The sequence below is a fragment of the Bombina bombina genome, chromosome 6, assembly GCF_027579735.1.
Source record: "Bombina bombina isolate aBomBom1 chromosome 6, aBomBom1.pri, whole genome shotgun sequence".
Taxonomy (NCBI): domain Eukaryota; kingdom Metazoa; phylum Chordata; class Amphibia; order Anura; family Bombinatoridae; genus Bombina; species Bombina bombina.
In genome coordinates this window covers 610,213,279-610,228,569 of record NC_069504.1, presented here as the reverse complement: position 1 = coordinate 610,228,569, position 15,291 = coordinate 610,213,279, and the positions used below count along the sequence as shown (strand labels likewise).

Sequence of the window (15,291 nt, the reverse complement as noted above, 5' to 3'; positions counted from 1 at the left end):
CCTGTCACTAAGCACCCACACTAAACTGCACTGTTCTACCCCCTATACCGGCGCCCCCGGAGCCCCCCGCAACTAAAAAAAGTTACTAACCCCTAAACCGCCGCTCCTAGACCCTGCCGCAACTCTTATAAATGTATTAACCCCTAAACCGCCGCTCCCGGACACCGCTGCCACCTACATTATACCTAGTAACCCCTATCCTGCCCCCCCTATACCGTCGCCCTCTATTATAAAATTATTAACCCCTATCCTGCTGATCCCGCACCTCTCCGCAACTAAATAAATAGTTTAACCCCTAAACCGCCGCTCCATGAACCCGCCGCAACCTATATTAAACCTATTAACCCCTATCCTGCCCCCCCTACACCGTCGCCACCTATAATAAATTTATTAACCCCTAATCTGCCCCCCCTACACCGTCGCCACCTATAATAAATTTATTAACCCCTATCCTGCCCCCCACTACGCCGCCGCCACTGTAATAAAATGATTAACCCCTAAACCTAAGTCTAACCCTAACCCTAACGCCCCCCTAACTTAAATATTAATTAAATAAATCTAAATAAATTAACTCTTATTAACTAAATGAATCCTATTTAAAACTAAATACTTACCTTTAAAATAAACCCTAATATCGCTACAATATAAATAATAATTATATTCTAGCTATCTTAGGATTTATATTTATTTTACAGGTAACTTTGTATTTATTTTAGCTAGTTAGAATAGTTATTAAATAGTTATTAACTATTTAATAACTACCTAGCTAAAAGAAATACAAAATTACCTGTAAAATAAATCCTAACCTAAGTTACAATTAAACCTAATACTACACTATCATTAAATTAATTAAATAAACTACCTACAAATAACTACAATTAAATACAATTACATAAACTAACTAAAGTACAAAAAATAAAAAAAGCTAAGTTACAAAAAATAAAAAAGTTACAAACATGTTAAAAATATTACAACAATTTTAAGCTACTTACACCTAATCTAAGCCCCCTAATAAAATAACAAACCCCCCCAAAATAAAAAAAATCCCTACCCTATTCTAAATTAAATAAATTTCAAAGCTCTTTTACCTTACCAGCCCTTAAAAGGGCCATTTGTGGGGGCATGCCCCAAAAAGTTCAGCTCTTTTGCCTGTAAAAGAAAAATACAACCCCCCCCCAACATTAAAACCCACCACCCACATACCCCTAATCTAACCCAAACCCCCCTTACAAAAACCTAACACTAATCCCCTGAAGATCATCCTACCTTGAGTCGTCTTCACTCAGCCGAGCCACCGATGGAACTGAAGAGGACATCCGGAGCGGAAGAAGTTAATCCTCCAAGTGGCGCTGAAGAAATCTTCCATCCGATGAAGTCATCATCCAGGCGGCGCTGAAGAGGTCTTCTATCCGGGCGAAGTCATCTTCCAAGCCGGGTCTTGAATCTTCCTTCCGCCGACGCGGAACCACCTTCTTCACCGACGGACTACGACGAATGACGGCTCCTTTAAGGGACGTCATCCAAGATGGCGTCCCCTCAATTCCGATTGGCTGATAGGATTCTATCAGCCAATCGGAATTAAGGTTGGAAAAATCTGATTGGCTGATGTTCCGATCAGCCAATAGAATGCGAGCTCAATCTGATTGGCTGATTGGATCAGCCAATCGGATTGAACTTGAATCTGATTGGCTGATTCCATCAGCCAATCAGATTTTCCTACCTTAATTCCGATTGGCTGATAGAATCCTAATATTTTTAACATGTTTGTAACTTAATTTTTTATTTTTTGTAACTTAGCTTTTTTTATTTTTTGTACTTTAGTTAGTTTATGTAATTGTATTTAATTGTAGTTATTTGTAGGTAGTTTATTTAGTTAATTTAATGATAGTGTAGTATTAGGTTTAATTGTAACTTAGGTTAGGATTTATTTTACAGGTAATTTTGTATTTCTTTTAGCTAGGTAGTTATTAAATAGTTAATAACTATTTAATAACTATTCTAACTAGCTAAAATAAATACAAAGTTACCTGTAAAATAAATATAAATCCTAAGATAGCTATAATATAATTATTAATTACATTGTAGCTATCTTAGGGTTTATTTTACAGGTAAGTATTTATTTTTAAATAGGAATAATTTATTAAAGTATAGTGTAGTGTTAGGTGTAATTGTAACTTAGGTTAGGATTTATTTCACAGGTACATTTCTCTTTATTTTAGCTAGGTAAGCTATTAAATAGTTAATAACTATTTAATAGTTATTGTACATGGTTAAAATAAATTGAAAGTTACCTGTAAAATAAATATAAATCCTAAGATAGCTAGAATATAATTATTATTTATATTGTAGCTATATTAGGGTTTATTTTAAAGGTAAGTATTTAGTTTTAAATAGGATTCATTTAGTTAATAAGAGTTAATTTATTTAGATTTATTTAATTAATATTTAAGTTAGGGGGGCGTTAGGGTTAGGGTTAGACTTAGGTTTAGGGGTTAATCATTTTATTACAGTGGCGGCGGCGTAGTGGGGGGCAGGATAGGGGTTAATAAATTTATTATAGGTGGCGACGGTGTAGGGGGGGCAGATTAGGGGTTAATAGATTTATTATAGGTGGCGACGGTGTAGGGGGGGCAGATTAGGGGTTAATAAGTTTAATATAGGTGGTGACGGTGTAGGGGGGGCAGGATAGGGGTTAATAGGTTTATTATAGTTGCGGTGGGCTCCGGGAGCGGCGGTTTAGGGGTTAATATGTATAGAGTAGCTTGCGGTGGGCTCCGGGAGCGGCGGTTTAGGGGTTAATATGTATAGAGTAGCTTGCGGTGGGCTCCGGGAGCGGCGGTTTAGGGGGTAATAACTTTATTTAGTTGCGGCGGTGTAGGGGGGGTCAGGTTAGTGGTGTTTAGTCTCGGGGTACATGTTAGGGTGTTAGGTGCAGACAGCTCCCATAGAAATCAATGGGATGTCTGTCAGCAGCGAACTTGTACTTTCGCTATTGGCCAGACTCCCATTGATTCCTATGGGATCCGCCGCCTCCAGGGGTGGCGGATTGAAAACCAGGTACGCTGGGCCGTAAAAGTGCCGAGCGTACCTGCTAGTTTTATGATAGCTAGCAAAAGTAGTGAGAATGTGCCGCACTTGTGTGCGGAACATCTGGAGTGACGTAAGAATCGATCTGTGTCGGACTGAGTCCGGCGGATCGATGCTTACGTCACAAAATTCTACTTTTGCCGGTCTCGAGCCTTTGATAACTAAGGCGAATCAGCCTCGCCACAAATACGCTGCGGAATTCCAGCGTATTTGAGGTTGACGGCTTGATAACTACCCCCCTCTGTCTTTAGCATTACAATAGATGCTTCTGATTGAGTGTTTTGAGTATGACTTAATCTGTTTGTGCTGTGTGAGTGTGTGCCATGTGTGTATATGTGTATGCGTCTGTGTGGTGAAAATGATTAGTGCCCCCCCAGTTTTGACTGTGGTATCTTATGTGCCCCCCCCTATATATTGTTTCTAGAGTCGCCACTGCTAAGAAGGGAAATAAAGTGACTGTGCACATGCTAGATGATCACTCCAATGCAAATCCTGGGGCTAGCATCCTGATTAGTTACTTTCCAAGGGGTGTGACTGCTGAGGACATTTTGTGGTAAAATTTATATTTTTTATTTAGAAATTTCCATGTGATAATTTCTAGTTAGCTTTCTAGTTAGCTTTTTACAGATTTGCTGATTTAGCAATTTGGTAACATGTCCCTTTAAGTCACTTTAGCCTTCAGATTTCATATTCTGTTTTGTAATACTGTATGTAGAAAAACAAATTTAAGTAGCTAAATTAAATGCTGAATGTGTCTCACAGTGTAGATGATTAGGTAGAGCAGGTGTTTTAGTTGCTCCCTTTTGTAGCTGTTTACATACTCCACAGTTACCAATGAATATTTTTTGGATATTAAATTAAAGGGATACTAAACCAACATTTTTTCTTTCATGATTCAGATAGAGCATGCAATTTTAAGCAACGTTCTAATTTACTCCTATTATAAAAATGTTTTTGTTCTCTTGGTATCTTTATTTGAAAAGTCAGGAATGTAAGCTTAGGATCAGGCCCATTTTTAGTTCAGCACCCTGGGTAGTGCTTGCTGATTGGTCGCTACATTTATCCACCTTTAGTGACAAAACTTAAATTAAAAATGTAAAGCATTCTAAGAAGTTGAATGCTGATAGATTATGTTTCACACTTCATATACTAGAATGCTACATTAGGATCCCCATTTGAACCTAATACATTCATCTACTCTACTTTAGGTTTGCTCCCTGGAATAAACATTAGATGTCACACTTCTAAGTTCCACTACAGAATCTAAATACACCAAAATACCAACTTACTTTTTTTCATCCCCTAAAAATTTCTAAATCTCACTTGTCTACAACATAGATAAATTTGAAACAATTCAATTAGGTTAGTGGAGTACAATCGGCCATTGAATGATTAAATATGGTATCAAAGGGACATAAATTTCAAACTTTCATGAATGACAAAGATCATACAATTTGAAACCATTTTTGTTCTGAGTATTCAGGGAAATTTGTTTCCCCGTATATTTGGTGACTGCATTATTTGGTATTTGTTTAGTTCAAAATGAGACGATCACTGAATTTTCATTAATAATTTACATTCGTTATCGTAAAAAAAAATGTAAATGTTTCAAAGCTACAGCTAAAAAGTTCACCTGTAGCTACAATACTTACCTTAATGTGCTCTCCAGAGCATGGAGAGCGTGCTAAGGTAAATATTAAACCCTTTAAAAAAAAAGTAACATGAATGAAGGCTGATGCCCAGGCCTACTGAATCATGACAGAACAAAAAGTGTGTTTCATGTCAGACCGCGGCGAGAGGCTGCCTGTGGAGACGCGGCTGCCTCGCGCGAGCGGGATCCGTCCTGGGGCCCCCTCCCCCCTGGAGGGATGCCTCCCCCGCCTGGCCCCATAGCGCAACGGATTCTCCACTCTGACCTCAGAACTGACGAGGCGACCCGCCATATTTAAGCATATTACTAAGCGGAGGAAAAGAAACTAACCAGGATTCCCCCAGTAGCGGCGAGCGAAGAGGGAAGAGCCCAGCACCGAATCCCCGCTTACCCGGCGGGAGCGGGAAATGTGGCGTAAGGGAGGCCGGTCCGCCCCATCGCCGCATGGGGGCCTGAGTCCTTCTGATCGAGGCCCAGCCCGCACACAGTGTTAGGCCGGTAGCGGCCCCTGACGCAGCGGGACCCGGCCTCCCCGGAGTCAGGTTGTTTGGGAATGCAGCCCAATGTGAGTGGTAAACTCCATATAAGGCTAAATACTGGCGCAAGACCAATAGCAGACAAGTACCATAAGGGAAAGTTGAAAAGAACTTTGAAGAGAGAGTTCAAGAGGGCGTGAAAACATCAAGAGGTAAACAGGTGGGGTCTGCGCCGTCCGCCCGGAGGAATCAACCCGGTGGGAGCGCCAGGGCACCAGGGCAAGGGTCTGTCCGCCAGCTCTCCCGCAGGGCGCACATCCTCCACGGCGTTGCGCCGTGACCGGCCCCGGATCGGCTAGGAAGGCCCAGGGGGGGAAGGTGTCCAGGCCCGTCCTTCACCATCACCCAGGGCTGAGGAAGCAGACCGCTGCCGTGCCCTCCCCCTCCATCCCTGCTATCCCTGTCCCTCTCCTACCTTTGCCAGGGAGGGGGTGGGGGCGGGCCCGGGGATGGCGAAGGGGGGATGGGGCCCCCCGCTCCCGGCGTGGCTGTCAACCAGGGCAGACTGCCAAGACGGGAGGGCCCACAACCCGGAGCGGACGCCAGTGGCCCCACGGCGACACCGGTGACCCACCCGACTCGTCTTGAAACACGTACCAAGGAGTCTGACGTGCACGGGAGTCGGAGGGATGTCCAACAGACCCCGCAGTGCAAAGAAGGTGAAGGCCAGGGTGTCCCGGCCGAGGAGGGATCCTGCCACCGTGCGTGGTGGGCACACCGCCGGCACATCTCACCTGCCCCGCCGGGGAGGTGGTGAACTATGCCCGGGAAGGGCAAAGCCAGAGAAAACTATGGTAGAGGTCCGCAGCAGTCCAGACATGCAAATCAGTCATCCGACCTGGGTATAGGGGCGAAAGACTAATCGAACCGTTTAGCAGCTGGTTCCCTCCGAAGTTTCCCTCAGGATAGCTGGTGCTCACGCAGTTTTATCCGGGAAAGCGAATAATTAGAGGTCTTGGGGCCAAAACGATCTCAACCTATTTTAAATGGGTAAGAAGCCTGGCTTGCTGGCCTGGAGTCGGGTGTGGAATGCGAGCGCCCAGTGGGCTACTTTTGGTAAGCAGAACTGCGCTGCGGGATGAACCGAATGCCGGGTTAAGGCGCCCGATGCCGACGCTCATCAAACCCCAGAAAAGGTGTTGGTCGATACAGACAGCAGGACGGTGGCCATGGAAGTCAGAATCCGCTAAGGAGTGTGTAACAACTCACCTGCCGAATCAACTAGCCCTGAAAATAGATGGCGCTGGAGCGTCGGGCTCACACCCGGCTGTCACCGGGGACCGGAGCTGCGGGGCTTTGACTGCAACGAGTAGAAAGGCCACCACAGCGTGCACAGAAGCCCCTGGAAAGAGCCCGGGCAGAGCTGCCACAGGTGCAGATCTTGGTGGTAGTAGCAAATATTCAAATGAGAATTTTGAAGGTCGAAGTGGAGAAGGGTTCCATGTGAACAGCAGTTTAACATGGATCAGTCGGTCCTAAGAGATAGGCAAGCACTGTTTGGAAGGGACGGGCGATGGCCTCCTTCTCCCTCGGCCAATCAAAAGGGAGTTGTGTTCAGATCCCCGAACCCTCTGCGACAGAGACGGGCGCCTCCGGGGCGCCTAGTGCGGTGACGCGACCGATCCTGGAGAAGATATGGGGAGCCCCCAGGAGAGTTCTCTTTTCTTCATGAAGGGCAGGTCGCCCTAGTGGAACAGGTTCGCCCCGAGAGAGGGGCCCGCGCCTTGGAAAGTGTTGCGTGTCCGGGGGCGTCTGGCAAGCTCTCTGCAGCCCTTGAAAATCCGGGGGAGAGGGTGTAAATCTTGTGCTGGGTCGTACCCATTTCCGCAGCAGGTCTCCAAGGTGAACAGCCTCTGGCATGTTAGAGCAACGTAGGTAAGGGAAGTCGGCAAGTCGGATCCATAACTACGGGATAAGGATTGGCTCTAAGGGGGTTGGTCGGGCTGCCACGCTCTCTCCCTACTCCCCCTCCCCGGGGGAGAGGTGACGCAAGGAGGAGGGGGACCCGGGGCAGCGCGGCGGGGCCGGGGGGGCGGCGCACGGCCTTGGCCGGCGCCTAGCAGATGGCTTAGAACTGGCACGGACCAGGGAATCCGACTGTTTAATTAAAACAAAGCATCGTGAAGGCCCGAGGCGGGTGTTGACGCAAAGTAATTTCTGCCCAGTGGGGAGTATGGTTGCAAAGCTGAAACTTAAAGGAATTGATGGAAGGGCACAACCAGGAGTGGAGCCTGTGGCTTAATTTGACTCAACATGGGAAACCTCACCCAGCCCGGACACGGAAAGGATTGACAGATCGATAGTGCTTTCTCGATTCTGTGGGTGGTGGTGCATGGCCGTTCTTAGTTGGTGGAGCGATTTGTCTGGTTAATTCCGATAACGGACGAGACTTCTCCATGCTAACGGTTGGCGTCCAACTTCTTAGAGGGACAAGAGGCATTCAGCCATGTGAGATCGAGCAATAACAGGTCGCATGCGTGCTGCACTGAACAAATCAGCGAGTTCCTACCTTTTGCCGGCAGGCGCGGGTAACCCGCTGAACCCTGTTCATGATAGGGATCGGGGATTGCAATTGTTTCCCACCAACGGGCAATTCCCAGTAAGCACGGGTCATAAGCTTGCGTTGATTAAGTCCCTGCCCTTTGTACACACCGCCCATCGCTGCTACCGATTGGATGGTTTAGTGAGGTTCTCGGATCGGCCCTGCCGGGGTCGGCGATAGCCCTGGTGGAACACCGAGAAGATGATCAAATTTTACTATCTAGAGGAAGTAAAAGTCGTAACAAGATTTCCGTAGGTGAACCTGCAGAAGGATAATTAACGGGACAGGGAGGACCCGGCGGCGGGTGACCCCCCCCGAACCGAAAATGAGCCGCGGGAGACCAGAGTCTGGAGGTGGCAGGCGGGCGGGCAGGGAGACCTCCCGTCCCCCCCACGCTGGATCCCGTCACTGAAGTGGGAGTGGCGGAACCGGGGCGGGACACCGAACGAGGGGAGTGCAGATGGGATGTGGGACAGAGAGGGGGCGGCTGCAGGAGGGGGCGAGACAGGTCAGAGACGGGGGCCCTGGGAGGAGAGAACTCCACACCAGCCAGGATCCCCCCCAGTGCTCGGCCCGAAGTGCCCGCCCCAGGAGAAGCGCTCACCCTCGGCTGACATGGCCCGCCCGACCATCCTCCCCTTGGAGGAAACCTTCCCCTCCCCGGCCGTCCCGAGTACCTGGCGCATCCCCGCCTCGCCCGCGAGGGCCGGGCAGGCGCGGAGGTCTCTCGAGGACCCGAGCCCCTCTCCCCTCCCGGGCCAGGCCCCATCAAAAAGCGGCAAGCGAGCTCCGAACCCTCAGCCGGTACGGTCCCCCTCCCAGGGGCGGGGGCCCATGCCCGCCCCAGCCAACCCTTTCGAGAGATACACAGAGAGCGAGCAATAAACTTAAAGGGACAGTTTATACCAGAATTGTTATTGTTTTAAAACAGATAACGTCTTTACTACCCATTCCCCAGCTTTGCACAACCAATATTGTTATATTAAAGGGACACTGTACTCAAAAAAATTATTTTGTGATTCAGATTGAGCATGAAATTTTAAGCAAATTTCAAATTTACTCCTATTATCAAATTTTCTTCATTCTCTTGGTATCTTTATTTGAAATGCAAGAATGTAAGTTTAGATGCCGGCCCATTTTTGGTGAACAACCTGGGTTGTCCTTGCTGATTGGTGGATAAATTCATCCACCAATAAAAAAGTGCTGTCCACGGTACTGAAACAAAAAAAAAGCTTAGATGCCTTCTTTTTCAAATAATGATAGCAAGAGAATGAAGAAAAATTGATAATAGGAGTAAATTAGAAAGTTGCTTAAAATTGCATGTTCTTTCTGAATTACAAAATAAAAAATTTGGGTTCAGTGTCCCTTTAATATACTTTATAACATTTAAACCTCTAAATTTCTGCCTGTTTCTAAGCCACTACAGACAACCTCTTATCACATGCTTTTTTATTAGTTTTTTTATTAGCTTTTCACAACAGGTGACTGCTAGTTCATGTGGGTCATATAGATAATATTGTGCTCATGCCCATGGAGTTGTGGCTGACACTGCAATATTGGCTAAAATTCAAGTCAATAGATAATAAATTAATAATTAGCTATGTGATCAGGGGCTGTCAAAAGAGGTTTAGATACAAGGTTATCACAGAGGTTAAAAGTATATTAATATAACCATGTTGGCTGTGCAAAACTGGGGAATGGGCAATAAAGGGATTATCTATCTTTTTAAACAATAACAAATTTGGAGTAGACTGTTCCTTAAGGAATCCTTAACCCACACTTTTTTTTTTTATCTATGTCACTGTGCTTTTCAAGGGTTAATGAGAACAATAAAGATTTTCTTCACTACTGTTTTATCAATAATGATTACCCAATTCATAAGTTTATAAACAGGCAGAGGATGGATAGGACATTTTCTAACTACTTCAACAATGGACTTATCTTCAAAGTTATGGCTCACCCAACCAATCTATTAAAATGCTCTTACTACTCATGCCATTATGCCGATAGCCCCCAAAATAGATTATCCTTTTATACATCTTCAAAAATATTTCAGTGGTTACCCAGCCTAAAATCATGTCACTTTCCTAAATATGCACTCAAGCTCTGAAGCCACCTAAAACTACCAATACTACCCACATAAATTGAAATGACTCTGTTCATTCATTTATTAAAGCACACTTATTTTTAGTTATTTTTTTAAAAGGCCTAAACTTTTAAAGTTCAGGTGACCTTTATTCTTACTGAATTATGTTACATATTTTTAGTCTTTTTTCTGTATGTTATTATAACCCTCTTTCTGTGTGATTCTTCTGGGAAAATGTCAAAAAGACGATAAACAAGAAAAATGCCTAATGGGAGTATTATTATATTTTGATAGGCATAAAATATTTTTTATAATTTATTTTAGTACATTGTTTATTCTAACATTTTAGTGTCTTAGATAATAGTGCACATAGAAAGTGCTTCTCCAAAAATGACTCCCATGGTGGTCTACAAGTTCATTAGAAGCAATTTTCTTCAAATATGTAAGTAAAACATACCATCAATAACGATTTAAAAATTAAAATGACTTCTCAATAAATATATTTTAATGGATCAGATTCTTAAAATGTTACCAGCACAGTATGAGATATGAATTGTCTCATTCCATAGTAAAAGGCAATTATGTTGATGTGTTCTAATTAAAAGAAAACAATCCCTGCTGTGTGTTATGTATTGTTCTAAAAAGTTCATGAGATGAAGATCACAGCATATATTATAAATACTATGATTCCTCTGCAAGATAGGCATAAATATCTGAATCAGAGATTTTCAAATCCACTTATGTAGGGCAGCTAATAGGATAGGTCTGGCACTAAAAATCAAAGTGACTAATGTAAAATCATGCACCCTTGCCCAAACAGAGATTTGCTAAAGTTCTACCTGTGAAGACACTAAGCACTGGATTGATCTCAAAAAATGAAGTTTAGTTTGAAACTAAAGTATTAGGGCTTTATTTTCCCCTTAAACCAGGTGGAATGCTGATCCTTGAAATTATTTCCTTTGGGTAAGGATCTTATCTCGGATCATTTGCAGGTAGTAAACCAGAAGAGATGTTGAGAAGTTGCTTGATGGTGGAGGTAGATGCAGAAGGTATGGACATGGCCCTCATCTTTCATATGTATTTTGAGCATGTTGGATACATTTGCTCATCTGTAGTGGGGGGGGTCAGTATACAATGTGACCTGTCTTTTCTCCTGTATGGCTGGGATTTTTCCTCAAATCATTTGGCACCTGTGAATAAGAACCTGTATGCCAAAAAGGGGATTTTTTTAACTTAAGCCGTCCTCTGTATGCTGTAGAAGGAAATTGTAGGTAAATGCTTTAATATATGGTCCCATAATGTGTACAAAGAACACAATTGTCCAAGTGAACATATTGTGAAATACCTACAAAATGCAGACACAAATAATTGAAGAAAATAGGCGTCATATAAAAAACATTATTGCTGTATTCCTGTGATCTTTTGCTGGACAGCTCTGTACAAAAATTATATTTATTGATAGGTAATTATCTAATTTTAATCATTTTGGTTAACAACCTGCATACATCAATATTTGTTTAAACAAATGTTTGATTTGTGCCAAGTAAATATTGAACATTTCATCCCAAACATATTTAACCATATTCCAGTATTCTTTTTAAATATTAAATTTGAAGTAACATAACTTATACCCAAATGCTACTTAGAAAATGCAAACTGTTTAGTGAAAATATAAAAAACAAATACATTTTAGAAATTTTATCTGCCAAGCTTATTCTGCCTATTTTTTCTATCTGTATTGTATCTGTTTGTGTCTCTGTTGGGCCTTTACCTGATTATACCATCATAATGTATCTCATTTGCCTATACCAGTATATTATATCCTGCTAACCATTATTTAAATATTGCATCACTCTTGCCTGGTCAGGCCTGGGCATGAACTACCTAAAGAACCAACCCCTGGAGATTCTAAGAGGGTCTTTTAGGATTTCATGCAACCCCTTTCAAGAATGAACTAGTCCCAAACCTCACAGTTTTCAGATATTGTGTATTTATAGGGTAGTACCTTCTTCTAATACAGTATGTCCAGACCAGTATTGTATGCAGAGCAAGAAAGGATAAGATCATTGAAAAAAATCAGGTACTCTTGCACTTGATAAGCTTTTTAGGGTCAACTTATTTAACCCTAGATTTTATGGTCTAGAAACAGCCCTTGTACCATCTTGACCACTCTCTGCAAATTATATCTGCCTATATATTTTTTAACAGTTTCTGATTGCAATGTTTATTGCCTATAGTTCGTATCTACATACTAGTTACCTAACTTGTATTCTGTCAGACTTTAACCTCATTCACTTCTTGTCACTATCTCAGCTCTGACCCTGAACTGTTCTCTCTCCTCTGAATTTGTCTTTACATTGTTATCTTTATTAATCATGATGTGTCTGTACTTTATGGGGGCGATTTAACAAGGGCCAAATGGCCCTGAATGTAACTGTTTCTGCTTGAGCCTTAAGACCGCTGCTCCTTAACTTGTATGCCTCCTCTAAGGTGGTGGACATAAATCCGCCTGATCGCATACGATCGGGTTGATTGACACCCCCTGCTAGCGGCCGATTGGCGGCTAATCTGCATGGGGCGGCATTGCATTGCACTGCTTGTGGCTCTGGTGAACTGCTTGGGCAATGATAAATGCTGACAGCGTATGCTGTTGGCATTTATCGATGTGTGGCGGACATGATCCTCTACAGCGGATCATGCCCACTCCTGTTTTGTTAAATCGGCCCCTATATATCGATTTACATCAATAAAGCATTTAAAGTTATTTCTGTCCGGCCAGCTCCTTCCTTAGCTTATAGTCAATCACATTCAGTACCTCACACACAACAAAATGTAGATTAAAAATATGGAAACTATTTTACATAAATACAGGGAGTGCAGAATTATTAGGCAAATGAGTATTTTGACCACATCATCCTCTTTATGCATGTTGTCTTACTCCAAGCTGTATAGGCTCGAAAGCCTACTACCAATTAAGCATATTAGGTGATGTGCATCTCTGTAATGAGAAGGGGTGTGGTCTAATGACATCAACACCCTATATCAGGTGTGCATAATTATTAGGCAACTTCTTTCCTTTGGCAAAATGGGTCAAAAGAAGGACTTGACAGGCTCAGAAAAGTCAAAAATAGTGAGATATCTTGCAGAGGGATGCAGCACTCTTAAAATTGCAAAGCTTCTGAAGCGTGATCATCGAACAATCAAGCGTTTCATTCAAAATAGTCAACAGGGTCGCAAGAAGCGTGTGGAAAAACCAAGGCGCAAAATAACTGCCCGTGAACTGAGAAAAGTCAAGCGTGCAGCTGCCAAGATGCCACGTGCCACCAGTTTGGCCATATTTCAGAGCTGCAACATCACTGGAGTGCCCAAAAGCACAAGGTGTGCAATACTCAGAGACATGGCCAAGGTAAGAAAGGCTGAAAGACGACCACCACTGAACAAGACACACAAGCTGAAACGTCAAGACTGGGCCAAGAAATATCTCAAGACTGATTTTTCTAAGGTTTTATGGACTGATGAAATGAGAGTGAGTCTTGATGGGCCAGATGGATGGGCCCCTTGGCTGGATTGGTAAAGGGCAGAGAGCTCCAATCCGACTCAGACGCCAGCAAGGTGGAGGTGGAGTACTTGTTTGGGCTGGTATCATCAAAGATGAGCTTGTGGGGCCTTTTCGGGTTGAGGATGGAGTCAAGCTCAACTCCCAGTCCTACTGCCAGTTACTGGAAGACACCTTCTTCAAGCAGTGGTACAGGAAGAAGTCTGCATCCTTCAAGAAAAACATGATTTTCATGCAGGACAATCCTCCATCACATGCGTCCAAGTACTCCACAGCATGGCTGGCAAGAAAGGGTATAAAAGAAGAAAATCTAATGACATGGCCTCCTTGTTCACCTGATCTGAACCCCATTGAGAACCTGTGGTCCATCATCAAATATGAGATTTACAAGGAGGGAAAACAGTACACCTCTCTGAACAGTGTCTGGGAGGCTGTGGTTGCTGCTGCACGCAATGTTGATGGTGAACAGATCAAAACACTGACAGAATCCATGGATGGCAGGCTTTTGAGTGTCCTTGCAAAGAAAGGTGGCTATATTGGTCACTGATTTGTTTTTGTTTTGTTTTTGAATGTCAGAAATGTATATTTGTGAATGTTGAGATGTTATATTGGTTTCACTGGTAAAAATAAATAATTGAAATGGGTATATATTTGTTTTTTGTTAAGTTGCCTAATAATTATGCACAGTAATAGTCACCTGCACACACAGATATCCCCCTAAAATAGCTATAACTAAAAACAAACTAAAAACTACTTCCAAAACTATTCAGCTTTGATATTAATGAGTTTTTTGGGTTCATTGAGAACATGGTTGTTGTTCAATAATAAAATTAATCCTCAAAAATACAACTTGCCTAATAATTCTGCACTCCCTGTATCTGATAATACAAGAAGTTGTATATAAAAAAATTGCTACAAAAGCAATACAATCAAGAGCTGTGTAACATAAAATATTGATCAGTGTATTATGACACATTGTCATATTATTTCTTTGCATCAAGTATTACAATGGGCTGTTGCGCTTTTAATTGCAGCCCTCTGCAGCAAAGGCTAAGGGATATTTTCTTAAGGTGTTTGAAAGACTAAAATTAACTGTGAATAAACTACATGAAAAGTAAAAAAAAAAGTGTCTATGCTCCTTTAACAAATGCTGTGCAATCTTTTTACAAATGTTGTCACCTTTGTTAGTTAAACACTGTGAAGCAGATCTCTGTATTTGTACTCATCTTTCTGGCATGGAAAGAGTCCAGCAAATATAACAAAGTAGTTTTTTTTTTTTTTTTTACTCAAAATGAAATCTGTTTCCTTGGCTTCCAGAGGAAACAGTGGTGACAAAGTCATTAAATGATTTACTTTGAAAGGAAATTAAATATGCTCCCCTAGGAACCACCGGCATGTAGATAGAAGGAAGTAAAAGTTTACGGCAGGGTTCTCTATTACTAAATATATGGCCCTTTCTGGACCAAGTAAATACTTACCATGCTTGTTTTATATTCCTATCACCTTTTTGATTGTTGCTTTTAAGGATGAGGAAGTTATTCTGGGTTTCAGACTACTGTAGCATTTATTTTGTTTGAGTCTACATAGAAAATGAGAAAAGAGTGAGACAGGCCCCTTATATAATATCAGTAACGCTCTTTCTATTGTTTTGTTTTATAACATATTTTTTTCTTCATACAACATGGTTCATTTTAATCATGTTGTATCCCAGCAATGCCCCAATGGAACTGTTAAATTGCCTGTTCCCCCTAACTATTTCTCAGGTGCCTTACCTCCCTCACCATCTACACATTATGGCCTAAAGGGTACTTATTAGCGAGCAAAGCACAAACT

The 15,291-nt window shown here is 42.7% G+C and overlaps 1 long non-coding RNA gene across 1 annotated transcript in view; it reads right to left on the bottom strand.

The window, feature by feature from the left end:
• The window catches only part of LOC128663336 (uncharacterized), a 34,969-nt gene extending 19,885 nt beyond the window's left edge, over positions 1-15,084 (bottom strand). Inside the window, exon 1 of the long non-coding RNA XR_008402844.1 lies at positions 14,937-15,084. This is a non-coding gene — a long non-coding RNA (uncharacterized LOC128663336). The remainder of the gene's footprint in view (positions 1-14,936) is intronic.
• Positions 15,085-15,291: the final 207 nt, after the last annotated feature.